Below are 22,371 nucleotides of genomic sequence, written 5' to 3'. Positions count from 1 at the left end.
CAGTCTCAGGATTGAAATACAAAATTTCACCAGTATCAAAACAAGACCATGGTTCACACATAACCTTCTAACATACACTATTCTATTCTATGAAAAGAATTGAAAACGTTACAAGGTTTTAATAACTGAAATCATAGGAGTTAGTTTACTGTTGAATTCTCCTATAGAATATGTCTCAGAGAACAGGGAAGGGAGGATCTGTCCAGTCCTCTGTGCATCAGCCAAAGTTGGATTTGTCTCAAAAATGGAGAAACACCTAGACACCCAAAAGAGGTGCCCTATTCTGATATAACTGTTTCTTACTCACTATACCCCTCACATGCTAAGGAGAAGGATAATCTTGCTTTCCCTGTATAATAAAATAAAGTTCTGGAAAATGACTGAATTCTTAAATGTCTTTTTTAATTTCCACAGCCTAGTGCTCAGTCTTGGTTACCTCAGATGTATGCGCACATCCCTTCTTTTCCTCTGACTATAGTTGGCTCTGTCCTCTCTCACTTCTTGTCCCCAAGCAGACAACTTAGGAACCACAGCCCTGTTCAGGCCACCCCTTCTCCTGGGGGCAACATGACTGTGATACCACATGGTGAACCTGTAGCACTGGCAATCTCCTCTGATGATCAGCTAAAAATATTCAGAGATGTAACTGAATTCCAAGAAACAGTTAAAAAAAAAAAAATCTATTGAAAACCCAGAGACTGTGAGAAGATAGAAGAGGTAAAGTTTAAATTTCATGCCTAATCTCTTTTACTGTTCAGGTTTCCAAGGTCAGGATTTTTTGAGTTTATTTCTTTCTGGGATAGGAATGTCTAACCACACTCAGAACACCATGCATTCTTAAACTTTTATGGCCTCAAATTTGACTGAAGAAGGCAGATATTTTTTATTTATTGTTTTTTAAATCTGAAGACTTAATGCAGATTACAATGTCATGGTAAGACAATACTGTGGTATTTGTCATACTTTTGTATGACATCAAGGAATAACAGAGGTTGAGACAAATATTTTAGATGTGACTTTTTCCTAATGGTGTTTTTCATTGGATTCATAACAAATCCTGCTACAAATATATTTATCATACCAACTGAAACAGTCAAACTATTGCCGACAGAATATAAAAAGATACGAAATTTTAGGAATAGGAATCTATTCTTGTTACTGATCAAGGCTGGAGGCTGCTTATCAGACTGGCTTTACAAGAAACAAAACCATATAAATCCACAGACATTCATTCCTGTCCACAAAATACAAAACTCCAGGAGAATGGAAAATTAGAATAAACATTCTTTACTCAGTGTGTATATATCTATACAAACACATGCATATATGTAGCTAAGCAACAATTTAAGCAGTGAAGATTAACAGATATGCTACATTAGTCCTGAATGTTGATCTTCTAAAAACTACAGTTTATTTCTTCTGAAAGCCTTTAAAGGCTTTTAAAAGATGTATCCTGACCTCTGCTGCACTGTTGCCTGGATGGAAGAGGATGCATAGCAGATCAAGATTCATGTCAGATATACGGCATTCTCTCTTCCCTAGGACAATATTAAGAAATAAGCCACTGAGACAGTATGTCATTCTTCAATGATAAAGAGCTATTAGATCATGCTTCATTCAGATGAGAAGGCATATTACAGCGTATTTCTTGCTGTATTCATCAGTAAGAAGGGACAATTACTCACCAAATATTTTTTGGAATCCATTCTCTGAATTTCCCAGCAAATGTATTGTTCCATAAGTTAGTAATGTCCTATACCTACAGTCATTTCTCTTACTGAAAGATTTGGGGATAGCATTGAAATGAATCTCAATTGTTTTCCTCCTGCTTTTTGTCTTTCTTTTGGGCTGGGGCAGACAAATAAAAATGAGTCAGGGGCAAATAAAAATATTCAATAAACATGCCCATCATTCTGTTTGATGAAACGGAAAACAATGGATAGATGAACAAACTTCCCCAGCTATTACGTGAGGCTGGGAGCACTGCATTCTTCAGTGTCACTGGTCTGTCACTTTGGGGAGTACATTTCCACATAAATCAAATGTTAACCAGACAGGGTAAAACTGTTCTCACTGTTACAAAGGAGGCAGCTGGCCAGCTCAAAAGGACTAAAACTCTGTTCCTCTGGGACATATGGAAATGGTCATTACAAGACAATATTTATTTATAAACACACTTGGCCCCATCAACTGGGCTTGAATATATAGAGGAATGGAGCTTATTAGTAAGATAAAGCTTTCCCATGACCTATAGAGGACACTGCATAGGGACCACAGATGTTCCGTATTAGAAAAGCTGGAAAATTTATGTCAATGGCCATGAAAAGCTCAGTTTGAAAATAAGTAAATAAATAAATAAGGAGGTCACCAGCAAAGACAAGGTTAAGGACACTGGAAAATGAATCTTCCAGGATATTTAACCTTTATTTATTTATTTAAGTGGAGCCAATCCTGGCCTTGACTACACATGTCTCTCCTGAGGAACTCTGCTGAAGTCACCAGATTGCTGAAGTCCATTTGATTTGCAGAGCACAACATCTGTGGTGACTGTGTTTGTCATGCGGGTGAACATACACACACACACTGATTTGCCTTTGCAATGGGATTCACATAAGTAATGAAAAGAGCCAGGGAAGAACAGTACTTCAGAAGACAATCCATACCACCTTCTATATGCAAGTACAGAGAACTGTATCCATCAGTTAAGCACATAAGGACTCAGCTTCTGCTGTACATGTTAGGTAATGGAGCAAACAACATGTAACACAAAATCTGTAGCCTACTCTCAAAATTGAAGGCCAGAAAAAGCTAAATGAAAATGTCACAAGAGGTAATTAAATTCTTATTTAACAGGGACTAGTTATTCAGAATGTGAAATCTAGACTGTCTAAGCCAAGGATCACCTCTTTACACCAGCTCTAAATCTGGCCCTGACTAAATGTGAACTGTATCATGTCCTGTGTGGGCCTGAAGCCTTGAAAAAAAGGTTTTGTGTATCTATGACTTAAGTCTGATGTCGTTTGCACAGCTGCAGATTCACTGTACACCTTTGGTCTGGCTCACAGCCTCCTTCTGCCACTCAGCTGCTTCTTCCTTCACCATGTCATGGAGCAAACAGTCCGGCATTTCCTCACCTATCCATGTGGCATGAGACCTTTCTATCACACACTAGCTCCTTGGTCAGTCTTGGGCCTCCTGTTGTCTAGAGGGTGCTGGTTAGCTGCCTTCTAGCAGAGCCCTCTGAGAGACAGTCAGCGTGGACTACTGGCTTTTCCAACTATCTAAAGGGCCTTCCTGCATCCAGGTGTGCCAGGCCAGGCACTGATGTGGCAGAACCAGGAAAAAAAATAATGAAGTTTTGTTGTTGTTATTGTTGTTTTGCTTTGTTTTGCTTTTCTATCTAGGACTGAAAAAAAGTCACATTAACTGAGAGGAACAGGAGTGAGGCCACAAAATGCCTGAGGTCCTAAGAAATGTTCCCTACCACAGTTTTGCAATAAAAATGCTACAGCAGTCCTGTGCCTGAGAGCACCACAGGTGTGGCACCAGGTGATCCCAATCAGGTAACAGAAGGCTAATTTTTTCTAAACCATTGTGATGCTACAGGAGGTTTCCAGCTTTTCATGACTTCAGAAGGCCAGGTAAGCATTCCTACAACTACAGAAGTACAGCTGCACCTGTTTGTCTCAGTTTGTCTCGCTTTATATGTTTACACAGGCATCTGGTCTCACTGATACCCTCACCTTTTAGTTCACTATGGTCTGGAGCTACCCAGCTTTCTGCCAGGCACAGAAAAGGGAACGCTTCTTCAGCTAGCCACCTACAGAGGCATGGGCCCAGAACAACATGCTCCCCTTTTGCTTTGTTTTTTTTGTTTTGTTTTTTTTTTTTTTTTGTTTTTTTTTTTTTTTTGTTTTTTTTTTTTTTAAGAGTAGTTAAGAAACAAAACGGTTGAAGTATGTACAACTCTCTAGCTTATAAGAATGGAGACACTTTCCACTACTTTTCAGCATCAAGGAGAAAGATTTCATCTGGAATATATTAGTATCTGTAATATGGTCTTTGTTGGATATCACGTTTGGTTCACTCTTTGATTCTTTGAATCTGCATAGGGATTTTTACGAGTGAAAGTAAATCAGGATCTTTTATTACTTCCAATAAGAATATAAGAAAGAAAGAAAATGATCAGCAGTCTTATAGCACTTTACACCTGAGGATTACCATGTGTGTCTGAAACAGAAACTGAATGTTTCTGTAAACAAATGATACTTTCATCAGTCCTTTGACTCTCCTTTGCTATCCTTCCTCCCCTCAAATTTATTTGGCATTTTTTCACTGGTTAACAGAAACAGAACACTTAAAGTGTATCATGGCCCTCTCAAAATCCTTCAGTATAAGGCTACAGAATCACAGAAGGCACCTCTGATCCAAACCAACCCCCTTTTTAAGGCAGGGTTAACTACAACAGGTCTTTCAAAGCCAATTCCAACTGTATTTTCACTTACACTTGTTAGAGCCTGTTTGAGCCTGAGCTATATTTCATCAGCTTGTCTATGAGGATATTATGGGAGACTGTCAAATCCTTTGCTGAAGTCAAGATAAATAAGATCCACCGATCTTCCCTCAACTATCAAGATGATCATTTCATCACAAAAGGTTATCTAGTTCATCAGACATGATTTCCCCATCATAAATCCATGTTGACTAGTACTAATCACCTCCTTGTTCTTATTATGTTTGGAACTGTTTTCCAGGATTAGTTGCTTCATCACCTCCCCAGGGATCAAGGTGAGATGGGCTGGCCTGTAGTTTCTTTGTTGTCTTTCCTGAAGATAGTGGTGACATTTGTCTTCCAGACCTCAAGAACCTCCCCCATACACAAATCTTGACATTACATTTCAAAGATGGGCAAGAGTGGTCTTGAAATAACATTGGCTAGCTTCCCCAGCTCTCGTGGGAGAAACCCATTAGGTCCCGTGAACTTCTGTACATCCAGTTTGTTTAAATGCATTTCTCCTTAGGGAAGGAACATAATGACAATTACCCATTTGCTTTCATTGTTTTTGTTATTATTATTATCCTCACTATTTTACTTCTAGCAACACTGGTGCTGAATTTGTCATCCCACAGTTTGCAAGTTTTTAGTTCCACCCATCATCCCATCAATGGAAAGAGAAGTTAAAGACTTCAGTTCTTCCTCACTGCAGTCTTCACTCACTGTTTCATACCTTAAGGTACTCTAGTTTCTAGAACAAGAAGAGCAAGAAATTGAAAAGTTTTTTGGCTTTTATTTGTAACAAGAGCCCTGAGACTGCCTGTATGTGTGCAGTATTTACTCTCGCTCTCCTTGAAATGACCAGCTATGTTTCTACCACAAGCACTTCCTCTTTTGATCTGAACCTCTCCAGTTCTCACAGAGGCTATTCTGTGTAGAATTAGAGACTGATTCATTCCAAGTAGTCTATGCTCAGAGCTGTTCCTCATCTTCCCATGCAAGATTCTGAGTAACCCACATAGGGAAAAATACCACCACAATACAACTTTTCTTTCCAAATCCTCTTCCGTCCCTGGATACCACAAGAACACATTTCAGCTGCAGTAGGGACAAAGATATTTATTTTGATTTATGGTTTTCTATCTGCTTCCCCTTAGCCACAAGATGCTGATCTCCAAGCAGACACGTCATCTCTGCATATCTCTGCTCCCCAGCCAGACAGTGACCTATTTCAGAAGTCAAACTGAGATCAAATGTTACTTTCTGGTTCATGGGTTCAAAAAAAAAATGAATCACAAGAGGACTAGAGGAAAGACATGTTCATCCTGCACACTGCTGTGTCCACAGTGAGTACGGTTGGTTCCTTTCCCACACATCTTTATTGTTTATTTGTTTTTTTGTGTGTGTGTGTTTTTTTTTTTGTGTGTGTGTGTTTTTTTGTTTGTTTGTTTGTTTTGTTTTTTTTTGATTAAGCTAGCATGCATTTCAACAGATGGATCCTTGAGAGTTTTAAAACATACTGAGGAGCAGGCTAACCCATTAATGAGAAAATAGTACTGAGAGAAAGAAGAATTGTAACCTGGCGGATGCTGAGCTTGTTTTTCTCCTAGTGGCTCCATGTATTCAAGGAAGTGCTGAGATAATAGTGTGTGGGAAGATTTTTCAAAGCACACAAATGACAACATCAGTGTGAAGGGTTGGGTTAAAAAAAAATTACCTTTAGGTTGAAAAAGAAAAAGGAAATGGAAAAGAAAATGAAAAGGAAAAAGAAAGGGAAAAGGGAAAAAGAAAAGGGAAAAGGAAAAAGGAAAATAAAAGAAGAAAAAAGAGACAAAAATCCCCAGCCAATAGTCCTTATATCAGGAAATTAAAGCTGGATCTATTGACCATGCACAAGCCAGTTATACTGTTGGATCTGAGTCCCAGAGTACGTTTCTTAAAGGTGTCTCATGGTCAGACTGAGTCTCTTAAATCAAGGTAATGAAATAACACAGCATTAGAGCTTCCCTGTATTTAAAGGTATTTAGACTTGAACTCTATAAATTCAGCTTCTTGCCACATCTCCCTTTCTCTTTCTGGTTGCCCAATAAAGCTTCAAGTCTTTTATGGGTTTTGCTGTGTACCACATGTATGAAGAAAAATGATTCACTGCACTCTAAAGCTACTGGCTGAAGTGATCAAGCTGTAAATTTGGCTTAGTTCAATATGTCATCAAAGTATGAAATTAAATAAATTTTCTGTTTCTTTTTAAGATGCTTATAGAAATAATGCAGAACTTTGCCTTAACAAGGACAGTTTAAATGCAACATGCCTGTAGTTTGCTGTTTGGATCACTTGTCATTCTAAACCAGGTCCTCCAGTTACTTTGTTTTAGATGAAAAGCAGAGAACTTTTAAAAAATGGGTGAAAAGAAGGAAGAATCAGGATGAGAATAAAGCAACTTCTTAGTATCTGCCCTAAGCTTGATCAGTGAAAATCTGGGTTATTTTTTATGACTATCCACATTCCTGGTACAGGAGGTATGAAGTCACTTGGTAATAGGGGCTCAATCTGATTCCAACAGAAATAAAATGAGAGGAATGATTTCTCATATGTATTGCCCTAGAAATAGCCAACACCATGTGAAAGGTTCTACTTTGTTATGAAACACTGCACTAGCACAATCATTTGGCCACAGTTTGTTTAAAGAGCTGTGCAGACGGAGAACTTAAAAAAAAACATGGCTTTACATCTATTTGGGATGGAGGGACAGTTTTTTCCAAACAACGAAAAAGATAACGTTGCTAAGTGCAGTTTCAAAAATTGACTTGCTTTTTAAATACATCCAGGTTAAGAAAGAAAGAGAGAGAGAAAGAGTGAAAGAGAGAGCAAAAGAAAGAGAGAAAGAGAAAAAAAAAAGAGAGAGAAAGAGAGATAGAAGGAAGGAAGGAAAAAAGAGAGAGAAAGAAAGAAAGAGAAAGAGAGAGTAAGGAAGGAAGGTTTAATAATTTAGAAACCAACAGTAGTCACAAGCTAATATTTCAAAAGCAATTCATGTGCCAACTTCATTTCATATACACACACAAATGTAGTATTATTACAGGATGTACCGAGTTACAGGAGTGTCTCTGAAAATGGGATCTGCTGAGTACGTGGTGGATGGGGCCAAGGGAGGAGGCACTCTGAGCTGTCCTGACGGACCAGCTCTTGTATGTCCTATAATCCCAGGAAAACAGAAGTTGGAGGGGGAAAAAACACTCAGTCAAAACCGATGGCATTGGTGGGACAGATATTCGTGGACAGTCTGCAATGGAGCAGCCCAGGGTAGGAGAGAAACTTGCTTAAAGAAATGATCATTCAGCCTGATAATGAGAGGTTGTTGTGGCATGTTTCAACTGCCTCATTCATATCCTATAAAAAGGACTAAGACTGCATAGCCGAGTCGATTTCTTCTGCCTTGTAAATGCAGATTTCCTTATGAAGAAAAAAACCCTCAGTTTATCCTAAACTGTGCAAGGGCACAGTATCTGCACGTCTCATAGACACAGGGTGCTGAGCTGGTTCAACTGGCAAGCCATACACAATGTAAGAGTCTGTTATCCATGCCTCCTGCACCAAATAAAACCCAGCACAGCTTGATGTGGGGCTTCGAGAATATTTTCACATTGCTCAAGTCGTGTTCCACAATGAAAAAAGACTGGAAAGTCTATTCTTCTGGTTGAGAAGCAGAAAACATAACAGAGGATCTGTTAAACATAACTCCTTATAAAAGCTTAGAGTTTAGAATAAAGTATGCAAAATTTCACTCAATCAGAAAGGCATTATCTCTACCATTTCACAAAACAGCTATTTTGTTACATACATCAAACAAAAATAAGGACATAAAAAGAGACTTCTTGACATGATCAGAGTTTGTAATAATAATCTAGATTATTGGTATCTTTGAGAGATGAGATTCCAAAGAGAAACATGCTCTGAGCTGCTGAACTAGTGACACCTCCTTTTATACAGATTTTCTATTTTCAGTTGTCTAGCTTTGGTTCCCAATGATGTAAAAATTCCAAGTGATATTGCGCATAACTGAGCATTTATTTATAAAGACACTCTCTTACACAGATTCTCTAATGACTAATAAGATGTAGTTTTACACTACAAGCTTTTCTCTCTCTTCTACTTCCACATTCATTGTGGTTGATGGTAGCCAAAGTATTTAAAGATTACTAACGAGAGAGGAGGAACACATAAACACATTGGGTGCATACACTTTGTTTCCAAGTGTAACATAATTTCAGGGCATGAAGAACAATAAAATTTGGACTATATTAGGGTCTGGGAAGAATGGCAATATAAACGATAACAATCGGTCTTATCTTTGCAAAGATCCAGTTGTCTTGGTCTAAGGTAACACAAAAAAAAAAAAAGTACAAGCTACAAGTAATAGATACAATATACCTAGGAAGAGGTGAATGTGTCAGACCATAGTAAGGCAGAGGGTTTCTTTAGCCTGTTTCCCCAAGCCTAGAAAGAAAGAATACGGATAGTGACAAGGTGGATGAATGTTTGAACCTAATCCCCCTGCCTGTGTCTCCAGTATACAAGCGTGAATACCATGGCTATTGAGGCAGTTTTCTTCTGCAGGTAATCACATTCAAGCATCCATCTCAGTTTTATTTCTCAATTGAATGTGTGTTTCTTTAATGGTAACTGTTGTCCTGACTCTCTCTGTCAGATTAAGGATCACTTTAATGTAATGTTTGGCTATTTTTCTCTAGGAAGTTACTTGTACATGTTGTAAAGTCACACACCAATTAAATGAACAGATTAAGTTTTCTTTAGGGTTCCCATTTTTTTAGCACTGCATCAGCTTCGGTGTCATTTGTTTAATTTACCCCAATTTTTCAGCTTTCTTTTTAAAGGGCAAACAGTACAAATCTCTTATTCCCATGCTGGGCTCCCAACTGTCACATATCAATACAATCATCTCACTGCTACTTACTGTACCCATACTCACACACCTATGGGTAATGATTGCCCTTTTACCATGGTATCAAATGGCATTCAGGCTTGGTCCCAACTCACCTCAGGGTTTGGTAAGGGCTTGCATTGTCTCTTCAATCTGCTTTTCTGTTTATTCTTTTATGACATAAATTTTGGTGTAGCTTTAGCATTCACGAGTTTTGAGTAAGACACAAGGATGCCATGTAAGAATATAAGGGCAGACACAGTTGGAAAGACCAAATGTTCCCCTTACATGGCATAGTCTCTTGAGGTTAGTTATTAAATGTGATAGCTCCTCTTAATGGCTTAATATGGCAGTTGCTCACTATGATGACTCGCAATTTAATGGCTTTATTCAGCTAGAAGATGGATCCATACTCTTTGCATATTTATTACCCAGTAGTACACTGGCCGTTTTCCACAGAAATTCCCCAAAGTGGCCAATAAAGCATTACAAGAGCAGATGGTGGCACCCTCCCCCAGGAACCTCTCCCAGCATCTGCATTATGCTGCCAACAGCATTCTGAGGCAGAGCTATGGTCTCACAACAAACAACCCTTGTGGATTTTTGTTCCCTGAAGATGTAAGGTCATTTTTTGAATATGTGTATACATTGATAGCACCCAGCAGCTGCTGCACCAAAGAATGACAGATTAAATGTATTTGGGGTGAAGGATCACATCTTTATATATGTTTTGTACCTTTTCTGGCAGTTTGAAGTGATTCCCATTAGCTTGCATTACAGAGACAGTGAGGAACAGTTTCTTACACATCTTCCCCAGGCAGCATGTATCTTCTAAATGTCTGTCACAAGCTCCTTCTTGTGTCATCAGGGGTCCTACCTAATTTAGTCCTTCCACTTTATTCATCATCCTTGTTGTGTTCCTGACACTTTCTGTTCTACCATGCCTTTTCTGAAGGGAGAGAAATGTATACAGCACTCAGGATACGCCATGGACCCATTATCAGTTATTTGAGTGGCAGCTGTCTGTGTTAATTAACACTAATTTCAAGCTCTCTTTTATCTTTAAAAACTCAAGTTCAGTTTCAGATTCCCTGTAAATCAATGACACATTTGGGGTTTTCAAACCCTTTCTACTTGCCTACCAACTTTGTTACACACTCCATGTGTAACTCCAAGAGTTAAAGCCTGGATCTGCAAATTTGGAATAAGATCTACAGAGATGAGATAATTAAGACACAATTTTTACTTCACACTTGCTAATTGGAGGCAAGGCAAAACTACACTTGGTGGTTTCAGCTGAGTGATCTGCTTTCTGCAGGATTTGTCCAGCAGCACAATGAGCTGGGGTGAGTGGCTAATGCAGTGGCAGAAAGGGGGACTTTTCTGGCTGGTTTATCAGGCAGTAAACCATGAGAAGCCCCACAACAGCCACAGCAGAGCAGAATCAGCATGGGCAAGCTGGCACCAGCCCTGCTGCACAGTCTGACTTCACCGCTAAGGAGGCTTTGGGTCTCCAAGGGACGTAGGGACTCTGCTGAGGGGTCGCAGGCTGCCCGGCCATAGCCAGGTGCTGTGTCCGAGTAACTGCTTGTCTCTAGCAGATTTGCAGCACAGGGATGGCCCTACACTGTTGTTGAACCCACAAACACTCTGGCAGATTGTAGAGCTGCTGTTGTTGAGCAGAACTCTAATTAACATGGCAAATGCAATGACAAATGATAAAGCTTCACTGTCCTCTGGCTTATTTGCTACTAGCTGTGTTGTAAATGCTCTAGGAAACCAATGTTTAATGCTGCCATCAGCTAATAAAATGGCTTTTTCAGTGGCATTTATGGGAAGGTCTTGTTTTCTTTGTGTATCCTTGCTTTGACGTTATTGGGAGAACTTTTGTGGCAGATATTTACACTCAACTGAATTCCTGTGGCATCCTCCAAATGTGTTTGACAAAGGGTTGGGGCCCAGTCTGCCAGAAGATGAAAGAGCATTTTGCACAGCACCTTATCAATTTGTTGTGCTGACTGAGTAGCCTGATGACTTTTCCATGGCTGGGAAGGCTGGCTAACCCTCCCGGAATCATTAATCTCAGGACAGCTTGAACTAAAGGGCTGCTTCAGAGGTTTCTGTAAAAATAGAGCACGAAGAATGCATCTGAGAGGAGAGACTGTGTTGCTTTTTTTGCAGCTTCTTGACCTCTTCTGTGTGGATTTTATACAAATGGGAAGGATTAGATGTAATGTCCTGGTGCCTCAGTGCAACACGGTGACCAACTTGCACAGCTGTTCTTAGTCATGTCTCCAAACACATTGCAACTCGGGCTGTGCTGTCGAGCACATGAAATAAGGGCCTGACTCACTGCTACTTCAATTTGTTTTTGAAGTTTGGTTCCACTGCAACCAGACTGGAGAAAAAAAAAAAATGGAGGAAAAGAGCAGGAGGAGGTCACCTAATAAAACTTATATTTCCCTAGCATTAACTTTTGTTTAGTTGGTGATAAATTGTGGTGACAGGACACCTGGGTCAAATAAACAACACAGTAATCATTGCACATACAGTAATATGAGATTCATGTTATTAAGATGTCTGAATGCTAATACAACATGTTCTATGATTAAAAAAAAAAAAAAAAAAAGGTGGGGGGGGGGAGGAATGCCTGGGGCATGGAACAATTTGACTCAAAAGCTTTGAGTTTGACATAAGCAAATTTTTTGGAAAAAAAAAAATCTCATTTTAAAAATTGTATTCAGTGTATAAGGCTATTTCTTTTGTCAGATATTTTACCTGATACCATAATAGAATATAGCTTTTATTCTGTGGGAGAAGTGCATTCACTTTACCAGCTGAATCTCAAAATGCATTATAAATGTAAGAACTAGAGTGGTAGTTGTGTATTAGGATTCCAGAACATGGAAGTGGTTCTATAAGTAGGATTCGTTATGTAAAAACGATAATCAAGTAACTCTTCTTTGCAGATTACAATTAAACATATCTCAGTGTAATGCCCTTTATTTTCCTGCTACAACATCAAATTCATTAAATAAAATGATCATGTAAGTACTTACACCACTGAAGTGCTTATACCAGCAGATATATATGCTAATCTAGATGCAGAAGGAATTGAACTTTTACATCCTAGTGTAAGTTTTTTGTACATTATAAACTCAGTTACACTGTGTACAAACATGTACCTAGGCAAGGACTTTGCTGCAAGGGTGAAGGAAATAAATCTGCAGTGCAATGTTTGGACAGTGGTCCAATGAACACAGAATCATTTTCTTGATTGGATGAAAATTCTATTTGAGCAACTTTAACTACTGAAGAATAAAAGAACAAGGGATTGCCCAAAAACACATTTGAACAATAATTAGTTTAAATTTGGTTCCACTGTAACCAAATCAATGCCTAGCAGCAGTCATATGGCCCAAAGCTGCAGACAAAGACATACACAAGCAAAGAGTAAGAGAAATTCCCACCTTATCCTTCATTTAATAAATAAATTCATTGAGAAAAAAAGAAAAAGCTTGTTTGTTTGTTTGTTTATTTTCAGGCTTTAAATCATACACCATGCAAAGTTGATGCACTGTGGATCTTACAGCACAGAAACCCACTATTAATGCAAATGTGGTTTACTAGTTGCAGAAGTGGGAATTTAATGATGGATCCAAATATTACAGCATATAAATACAGAAGGCATTTAAAAGCAAATCTATAGAGAATAAGGAAAATAAGTCCCTCCCTTTGCACTCAGTGACTCCATAATTAGCATTATCAACTTTATCTCTAGTTTTTACAATCGTGCTGCCTTTAGCTCCAATTCTGGGGGAGCCCATGTTCTTTCCCACTGTTGAACTATGAGCCTGTGGTTTCCATTTGACATCTGACGTTTGCTGGGTATTTCATCATAATCTAAAAAACTTTTCACTCAGAGTCATGAACAGGAAAAAAAAAAATCATCAAACTTAGATATATATATATACATCAAGAAATTGCGTTGTTACTACCACCTAGTGGTGGCCGTAACAAATTTGCAGAGAGCACTTTTATTGTACACACAAAAAAATACTTCATAAAAAGGCTATGTGCACATGATTTATTTAATGTTATTTCACTTATCTTATTTTTTCCATTTAAGCTACTCCTAACTTGTTCTTAATACTGAAAATTCCTCAGTAAATAATGGGCAAGCATCTTCTGAACAATTTGAAGTGGAAGTTAACAAATTGACAGATGCCCAAGATTCCCCAGCTCTCAGCACCTATTTTAATGCTTGTGCTTTCATGGTGGTGTAAAGCAGGCAGTGCACCCTTAATGAAATGGATCAGGTCTCAAAGACTGAGAGCTGGATCATTCATAAGCCCCAGCAAACAACAATCTTTTCCTCTATTTGGAGGAAACTGGCCACTGTCATGACTCTTCTAGAAACTGTCCTGACCTCATTTACCATCAGCCTCCTCCCAATATTTCCAGTAACTCCTCGGACAGCTTCAGCCTATCTGCCAGACTGGGATGCAGTGGAACTCCAGAAAAAGAGTAAAAGACCAGTGAATAGGTTTGTAGGAAATGTTTATTTGTTGGTTTTCCAACAGCCTCCTTTCCAGGCAGATGGTCAGTCTATACTTTCCTCACACAGTTTCTAACACAGTGCAATGAATAACACAGGGAGGTAGAGCTGCAAACAGCTTCACTGAAGGTTAATGGGAATTTTGAGAAAAAGGTATAACAAATAACAAAGTCCATTAAATAAGCATGGTCAGTGGTCATAACATCATGGTCAGCTTTCAGCAGCACAGAAACTACCATCCTTCCTAGGCTCCAAGACCTTAAGACCTGTAGGAACAACACTGGCACATGTCTCACCAGCATGACTAAAGCCAACAGGAGCAAGCTACTAGAGGAACCATCAGAGGAACAACAATACCAATGGACAGTGGCTTTAAGAAGTTCATGTGGACTGAAACGTCTTCCCATCATTTGCATCAAGGAACAGGTGAGGCCACTCTACTGCCTGGAAGCAGGAAAATCCCATGGCACTGACAACATCTGACAGGAAGTGTTGTGACCTTAGCAAGAAATTTGTAAGAGCTGATGTATCTGTGGACTGAATGGATAGCCTATGGCTAATATATACACACCAGACAACGATTCACCTCATTAAATGCTATTCAGGATCATTCTGGAGCTGAATTAGCCATTCTGAAGTAATCGTTTCTGCACAGACTTGCGCAGATTTGTGGCAGAGCAGGCACTGATCATCGACTGAAGCAGACCAGACCTAACAGGACTGCTGCTGCAGAAGCTCACACACCTCTGCCCAGAAAGTGAGGGGCTATTGTGTCCAGTGCAGAAAAGTGATCTCGTGTCAAGGGCTCCAAATTGATGGCATTTGATACTACTGTCACATACTGTTAAAATCTGGTCACAATTGTCACCTAGACCACAGCTGGGACAGACAGCCCACCTAGTCCCTGGTTTAGACAGTCTATTGACTCTGACCCCTACGTGTGGGCTCAGCCTGTCCAACACAGTTGTACTCATTATAATACATTGATATCATTATAATACATTGCTACCGCCATAAGGACAAGAAAATTAAAGGTTTGGTAAAAGAATTACTAAATATAGAAATGTTCATTCCATTTTTCTCAATACTTGCTGGCCAGCTTTCCACAAAAACAAACAAACAAACAAAAACAAACAAACAAACAAACAAAAGCTGGTCCATTTTTTAGCTATTGTTTGGATCAAAAAAAAAAAAAAATCTGCCCTCTGTTTCCTGTCCTGCCAGTTTGTGGTCACCCGTGTGTAAGAGAAAAACTTAGGTTTCTTACTTTTAGTGAAGTATATGTGGGATTATGTTGGTTGGTGTTGGTTGTTTTGTTTTGCCACCAGATGTCAGTCTACTCTTCATTAAATAGCAGCTATTCCTAGCTGCTAAATTCTAAATCAAGTGGAAAGTTCTGTGTGTACCCAGACCCCAATCAGTCACCCCTCAAGGTAGCAAGCAAATAAGTCATGGTGAGCACAGACAGAGCTGAAATCCTTTCCCTGAAATCCTATTCCCTTTCCCACTGACAGAATGGCATGGAGAATGCAAACTATAACTTTATTGTACAAATGAGAAACAGAGATACGCACTTTAAGATTGGTCTGTGTCTTCTAAGAAAGCATAACAAACACCATTGATCTGGACTTCACTGGAACAGGAGGGTTTCTCATCCTTTCTTGGACACATTTTCATAGAAACAGTACTCTTGTCCCTGGAAACCATGTTCAAAATGATATCACCTGTCCTTCAATCCTTTCCCCCTCTTCCACAAGAAGACCTGAAACCCAGCTTCAAGCCACTGTGCAATGACATTCATAACAAGCAGAATAAATGGATAAATGGTATCACTTATAAAGACTGTGACCGGAAATAGTTTTGAAAATATGATGCCTAATAATGGCACAAACCATGTCCTCATCTTTCCAGATGTTTGTGGTCTGACGATCTTATATTAACTATTAAAGTTAGTCAGTGTGATTGGAGTTGTTCTTTCATTGGGGTAGTCTGAGAGTGTAGAATGGAGTGTTTGTTCTTTGACATACATGTAAACTTATCATTTGAAAATAGGTATATGAAAGTCTCTTTATTCTATATTGAGGAATATCTCCCATATCAATTCCAAGCTTAAGGCCCAAGGGCTTTTTTTATGTGCATGGCTGTTACACCGTGCTTCACCAGTGCTTCACCAGCACAAGCTGCAGAGCAGCCCCAAACCTTAGTAGCAGAGAAATCCCACAGCAAACGGGACTTGGTTCTTCTGAGCTACACACTTTGGGATGGGTCTTTATTGCTTGCAGCCTTTGTGCTTTGCAAGGTGCCTTGACTGAACCTGGCATAAACATCTCCACCCATTGATTTTGACAAGGACTGATTCCTTTTTTCTATTGTTTTTGGCTCCAGGACTCACCTTGAAGGAAATAGAAGTAATAAATGAACAGTGAGTGTTCTGAATGGAGAAGGGTCTTGCAAATTTGACAGGGATTTATCAGAGGAACCCATCTACTCAAAATAATAAATGATATACCAGAGGTGGGTTGGATGCTTTTTCTTTTTTTTTTCTTTTTCTTTTTTTTCTTTTTTTTTTTTTTTTTTTGCTCACTCAGCAGATAGTTAAACAAGGTATTAGACATCTGTGGGAACATTCACAGAAAGGCAAAGCTGAGATTTAAAAGATCTGTAAACATTTGTGCTTTGGAACAGATGAGAATTATTAACTGGTGGACACAGAGAGGAGCTATAGGTCCACCAGTTTGCTACAGGATTCCTTTTCTGCTGAAATGTTTGGTACATTCTACAGTCAGAGAAGGGTTAATGGGCTTTGATGAACAATGCAGTGATATTATTGATGTTCACAGGTCACTAACCAGGGAAATTAGGAGAGAGCTTTGTTTGAACTTCCTCCACAACCTATGTATTTACCAGCACACAAGACTAGGAGAAGTGTATCCGGCTAAAACTGGATCAGCTACTTAACCCACTGACAGCAGCTTGTGCAAGGTTTGCTCATGCAGTCTTTGCCAGTGAAACTGGCAAAAAAAAACTGGCAAAGCTCCCTTTCAGGTCATATTTGTTGAGTGCAGCTCCACAAGGGTATATCACAGCTTTTCATGCCGTCCTTGGCCCTGTGGGCAGGCACCCTGCAGAGACCTTTAGCCAGAGGGGTCTGGAAAATAAAGTGCAGATGCAATGGTGCAGATGCAAGTTAAAACATTCCTCACCAGCCATTCACAGGGACAGTCACACCTATAGCAGTGTTAAGTTAATCTCGAAGAAGACAAAAAAAAGGCTGTAACTGTTAGAAATAGAAGTTCAGAATAACTAAAGCAAACAGGTTCATAAATTTGAGGAGTATTTTCTGAAGACTTGATAAATTAACTAGAATGAGGGGGAGACTGGGACACACTGCATGTGTGGTTCAAGAATCAAATTGCCAGTGCAGGGCCCAGAGGCAGACAGGACTGTTCTTTATTGACACGAATTGTTAAAACATTCCTCACAATGGGATGAAGGTGGTGAAACAGGCAATGATACTGGCAGTGGGATTTCTGCTCAGCTTTCTTATGAGGAATGTCCTAATACCACACTATGGATTTGGATGCAGGTTTTTTGATCAAGAGGATGCTCCTAATTTTGCTATCAACTGTTGTGTGTAGCATTCTAACATACAACTCATCCCCATCTGGCAAAGCTGTGTTTTTTTAACTTGGTCAGTAGATGTCAGTGACACACGACTTCTCACACAGGGAAGTACTGTTGAAAAAAAAAAAAAAAAAAAAGCATTCTGTTTCCTCTTTGGTGTCAATTTGCAGTGGGTGGAAAAGGGGAGAAGTTAATGTGTTTCAGAGGAAAAATGTTCTCAAGATACTTGAGATTCCTGTGTTCCAGTGGCAAATATCATGAAACAGCAAAACTAGGCAGTGCCAATTTGGGGACTGACATACCTCATTCCAGTCCAAATTCTGGAAAACTTTCATTCATTCTTTATGAAAACATGCATTATCACCATCCCTTTTCAGAATAGTGTCTCACACACTGCTATAGCAGCTAAATGTATTTAATGTTTAAGCTGTTAGGCTAATACTAACCTTTTTTCTAATGAAAACTCTTCAAGAGGACTGATTCATTACATTTCAGACCAGTTTATAGTAGAGTTTATTAACTGTGTGGTTTGTTTTGCTAGCATATAAACCAAGCAAAACTAAACATCTCTTTCAGGCATAAAAACACCATGAGTTTTTAACCCTCCAGACTCTTCATAGCTTCGTAGCTTGCTAAATTGCTACACAGTACTTCAAAACTTTCCAGAAATCATCAGGCAAGCCCAGAGAGTCCTAGATGAATCGTTGCACATCCTTTTTTTTTGCAGAGCTAAGTCCCAGATACCAATGAATGTGCCAAATGCTAAAACATAACATCTTGACAAACTGCTGAGAACCTTTACCTACTTCTCTTCTGACCTTGGCTACAAGTCTATCAGCTCTGAATGCCTCCCTTCACCCAAATGTTCTTCTCTCTTGAACAGAGGCATAAATTAAAATCAGTTTAGACCTTGTAAGTGCCCTGGAGTGACCATACAACTCTCTTAGCAGGTCTGTGTGAATGCAGCGAGATGGGTACAGCACCTCAACAGCTGTTGCAAGGAATGACACTCTATGAATTATTGCAGGGATGTGAGAAGTGCTTAGTTGTGCACCATAATGCCTCCTTCCTTGGCTGCATTTCATTATGTGTTAGGCTGTCTGTATGTAGCCTGCATGTATTTTTTTTAATGTAATACCTCAGATCTGTGGCCAGGTTTGCACTCCTCCTGTTTGACATGAATGGATTTAGAAGCCATTGACTTTGGATTGACATTGACATTGGATAAAGACTAGTGGAGGAATGCTGAGGTGGTTAGGGGCCTGTAGTACACCATACAGGAGAACAAGCTGGGGGAGCTGGGTTTATTCAGCCTGGAGACATATCTTCATGGGAGAGGATGCAGGGTCAGACTATTACAAGTGCACAGTGAAGGGACAAAAGGCAACTACCACAACCTCTAGCAAGAGAAATTTTAATTAGATTTAAGAAAAAGATCTCCATTATGAGGGCAGTCAAGCCACTGGGTGAACAGATACCCAGAGAGGCTGTGAAATCTCTGTCCTTGGAGCCGCTCAAAATTTAGCTGGACATGGCCATAAGCAACCCACTTTAACTCCAAAAGTCACTCTGTGTTAGGCAGGAGGCTGGAGTAGAGGAACTCCAGCAGTCCCTTCCAACACAAATTACTCTTTGAATCTATATTTCACAGAAACCTTTGTGGAATAGATGCTGCTTCTAAAAACACTGTCGTTCACACTCAGCTATAGCTGTATAAAGCAAAGGAACTTAGCATTGCTTGTTTATTATTTCTCACTTGCGTTTGTTATTCATAGCCTCCTTGGGCAAAGCCAGTAATTCAAAGAGGAAAAACGTTCCTCGTAACACCAGCTGCCACTCATCTCCCATGAATATCAAGCAGTGGAAATGAATATTTTACTATTAGCAATTGTAAATTAATATTTACTTTTAGTAACTGCTTTACGTCTTTTCTCCATGCATGTTCATATGACCACAATGTCCACCTGTGTTCCAAGTAACCACACTGCCAATTATATAAAACACACAAACCCCAAAGGGATACACATTTATATCTGCAATTGTTGAAGCCTTTGTGCTTGAAAACTATTCTCTTTTTTTTTTTTTTTCCCAAAAAATAATTTAATAAAAGAGAATAGCACTGCAGACCTCATGTATAAAATGGTGCTCCACAGAGTAATTTTCAGTGTCGGTATTAAATTATACAAAAGGCCTCCCATCGTACTCAGGGGATTGATTCCCCTTATTGATTCAGATGCATAGTTTGTGCACTGAATACTTCCAAGCTCTGAATATACTGTTCAAGAAGAATGAAAATGTTAGTGCAAACTTTTTCTATAAGTGCAGTATTCTTTTGTTGCCCTTCCCTTCCCTTCCCTTCCCTTCCCTTCCCTTCCCTTCCCTTCCCTTCCCTTCCCTTCCCTTCCCTTCCCTTCCCTTCCCTTCCCTTCCCTTCCCTTCCCTTCCCTTCCCTTCCCTTCCCTTCCCTTCCCTTCCCTTCCCTTCCCTTCCCTTCCCTTTTGTTGTGGTTGTTGTTGTTGTTGGTTGGTTGGTTGGTTGTTTTATCCTTGCCTTTCACACATGCTTCTTCCTGAAGTTCCTCAACAGTCTGAGTAACCCTTGTGGGAAAAATGTGTGACTATGGACTAGCACCGTGGTAGAAATTGGCATCAGATGAAAAACTTGATCATGAATTGGCATCATGCCCTCCTCAGATGCCTGGCTAGGAATAAAGGGTACTTTAAAACCCTTGAGCTCAGCACTGAACATCTGACAATTGTCTTGATAGGTAGAATATGAAGGCACTCTGTGGCCAGTTGTCTGTATACATCTCCATTAGCTTTTCCTGCCCTGGCTGTATTCCTAGGGGACCTTTCCCACAAATGAATTGTCTTTCTGATTTTTTAAAACACTGGTCCACCTGAAAACACTAAGGGAAGATTAGATGTCTTACAGCATTTGCAACTTCCAGAATTTTTCAATATGCAAGCCAGTAAAAAGAGTCAGTGAAAGTACTCACTTTTTAAAAAATGAATAAACCAACAAAACCTCCTTCCTTTGTTTGCTTATGTTGTTGTTGACATACCCACATACATATGTGCACGGCCAGATTCTGATCCACTGATCAGTTTGAAAACTGATTTTCCTGAAAGTGTGCTCTGATAGCCATCATTGCCAAATATCTCAAAAGTACAAAAAAAAAAAAAAAAAGTTAATTTGAAGATAAACATCAATCAATTTCTTAATAATCTGAGACAGTCAGAAAAAGACTTGTTCTTTTGAATAATAGCATGTATTTCTCATAAATCTTTATCCCATGTCATGCATGTTAGATACCATCAGCTATGTATGTCAAGTGCTTTTCAACCTCCTTTTGCATCCTGACTTGTTTAAAGGTTGCAGTACCAAAAAACAGCATCCCAGAGGCTGACTGTGCACAGCACAGAGGGGTATTCCTTCCTCTGTGTTTTTGTTTTCCTGCTTCTTCATTTGTGCACCTGATGTGGAAACACCTTGGAAATTGTTGTATTATTATTATTATTATTTAGAAGAAGGAAAATAAACCTTTTCAACAGTGAAAGGAGTATACAGAGATAGACAATAAGTGAGATCTGAGAAGAAAGGTTTGGCAGTCCTTGCCACATTCATGCTGCAAGCTCTTGACAGTGGTGTTCTGAAAAACAGTGTTCACGCCTCCTCTTCATGCTATTTTTAAGAGCCAACAGCTCTAAAAACCTTTTAATTCTTTTCTAACGATAGCACAGACCAATAAGGTGAAGTGCATATGAGTCAGACATTTATACCCACCCTTGCATTTTTTCTAACAACCTTCTTTGTGGGAATGTTTTCTTTTTAAAGAAATGGCACCCATGTTTAACCAGCAGTCTTGCAGGGCTGCAGACAGCTGAGTCATCCTGGAGGATGCACAAGCTTGATATAAGAGGAGAGTAGCAGAGCTCAGGTTTTGCTTTTAAGGAAAATATGTTTGGGGAGGTTTTTTCAGTAAGGTTATGGAACAATTAGTATATGAGCTGGGAAATGCTCTAAGTCAGGGTATAGCAACCCAGCAGGACACTTTGTTTTTAATCTTCTTGATAGTGTTATCATCTCCTGGTATTTGAAGTCACTAAGAACTCTGAAAAAAGTGCAATTTTGCTAAACCTACTTGTTTTCTCGTCTCCCCTGGTTTGACTCCCAAACCAGGGAGTCTGGGCATTTATCTGGGCATTTGTTAATTTTGTTTCCTTTCCTCTGCAGAGGGAGGGAGTCACTCTGAGATTAGAAACTGCCTCTTCAAAATGAGAGCTGGGCTGTCTTGTGTATTTAAATAATTCAAAAGAAAAGAAAAAAAAAAAAAAAAAAAAAAAGTTTCTGTAATAATCTTTACTCTCCTGTGTATTGGCAATGGCTTCATTCTTAGTGGCTTCCTTTTTTTCTTCCTTATCTATCATGTTATAACTACAAGACAGTAACCTGACTTTCTTGTCAGCAGTATATTTTTTCTATGCAGGTGTTGTTTTTTGGGGTTCTTCTAGGCAAAATGATTGCTTGCCGTTTTCTATTTAAAATACAGGATTGAATTACTGCTGCTCTTTCCCTTCAGTATATTACATGATAAGTTGAAGTGTTCAGAGAGCATTTTCACATTGTTGTTTTTGAGTAACTCCTATGCAACTGAGGATGCAAAAAGAGTGCAAAGCAGAAAAACAAACAACAAATAGAACTAGAAACCTCTTCTGAAAACTGCTTATTCCACTACTGTACATTTTCTGC

The 22,371-nt window shown here is 39.2% G+C and overlaps 2 long non-coding RNA genes across 2 annotated transcripts in view; one reads left to right on the top strand and one right to left on the bottom strand.

The window, feature by feature from the left end:
- LOC119713439 (uncharacterized) overlaps positions 1-22,371 on the bottom strand; it is a 50,670-nt gene that overhangs the window by 3,755 nt on the left and 24,544 nt on the right. The gene's annotated exons all lie outside the window — the stretch shown is intronic.
- Positions 5,475-22,371, top strand: part of LOC119713440 (uncharacterized) — a 43,897-nt gene continuing 27,000 nt past the window's right edge. Inside the window, exon 1 of the long non-coding RNA XR_005260698.2 lies at positions 5,475-5,841. This is a non-coding gene — a long non-coding RNA (uncharacterized lncRNA). The remainder of the gene's footprint in view (positions 5,842-22,371) is intronic.

Source organism: Anas platyrhynchos, chromosome 1, assembly GCF_047663525.1.
Source record: "Anas platyrhynchos isolate ZD024472 breed Pekin duck chromosome 1, IASCAAS_PekinDuck_T2T, whole genome shotgun sequence".
In the NCBI taxonomy this organism is placed as follows: domain Eukaryota; kingdom Metazoa; phylum Chordata; class Aves; order Anseriformes; family Anatidae; genus Anas; species Anas platyrhynchos.
The sequence above is the reverse complement of the archived record's forward strand: the minus strand, read 5'-3'. Positions and strand labels throughout refer to the sequence as shown.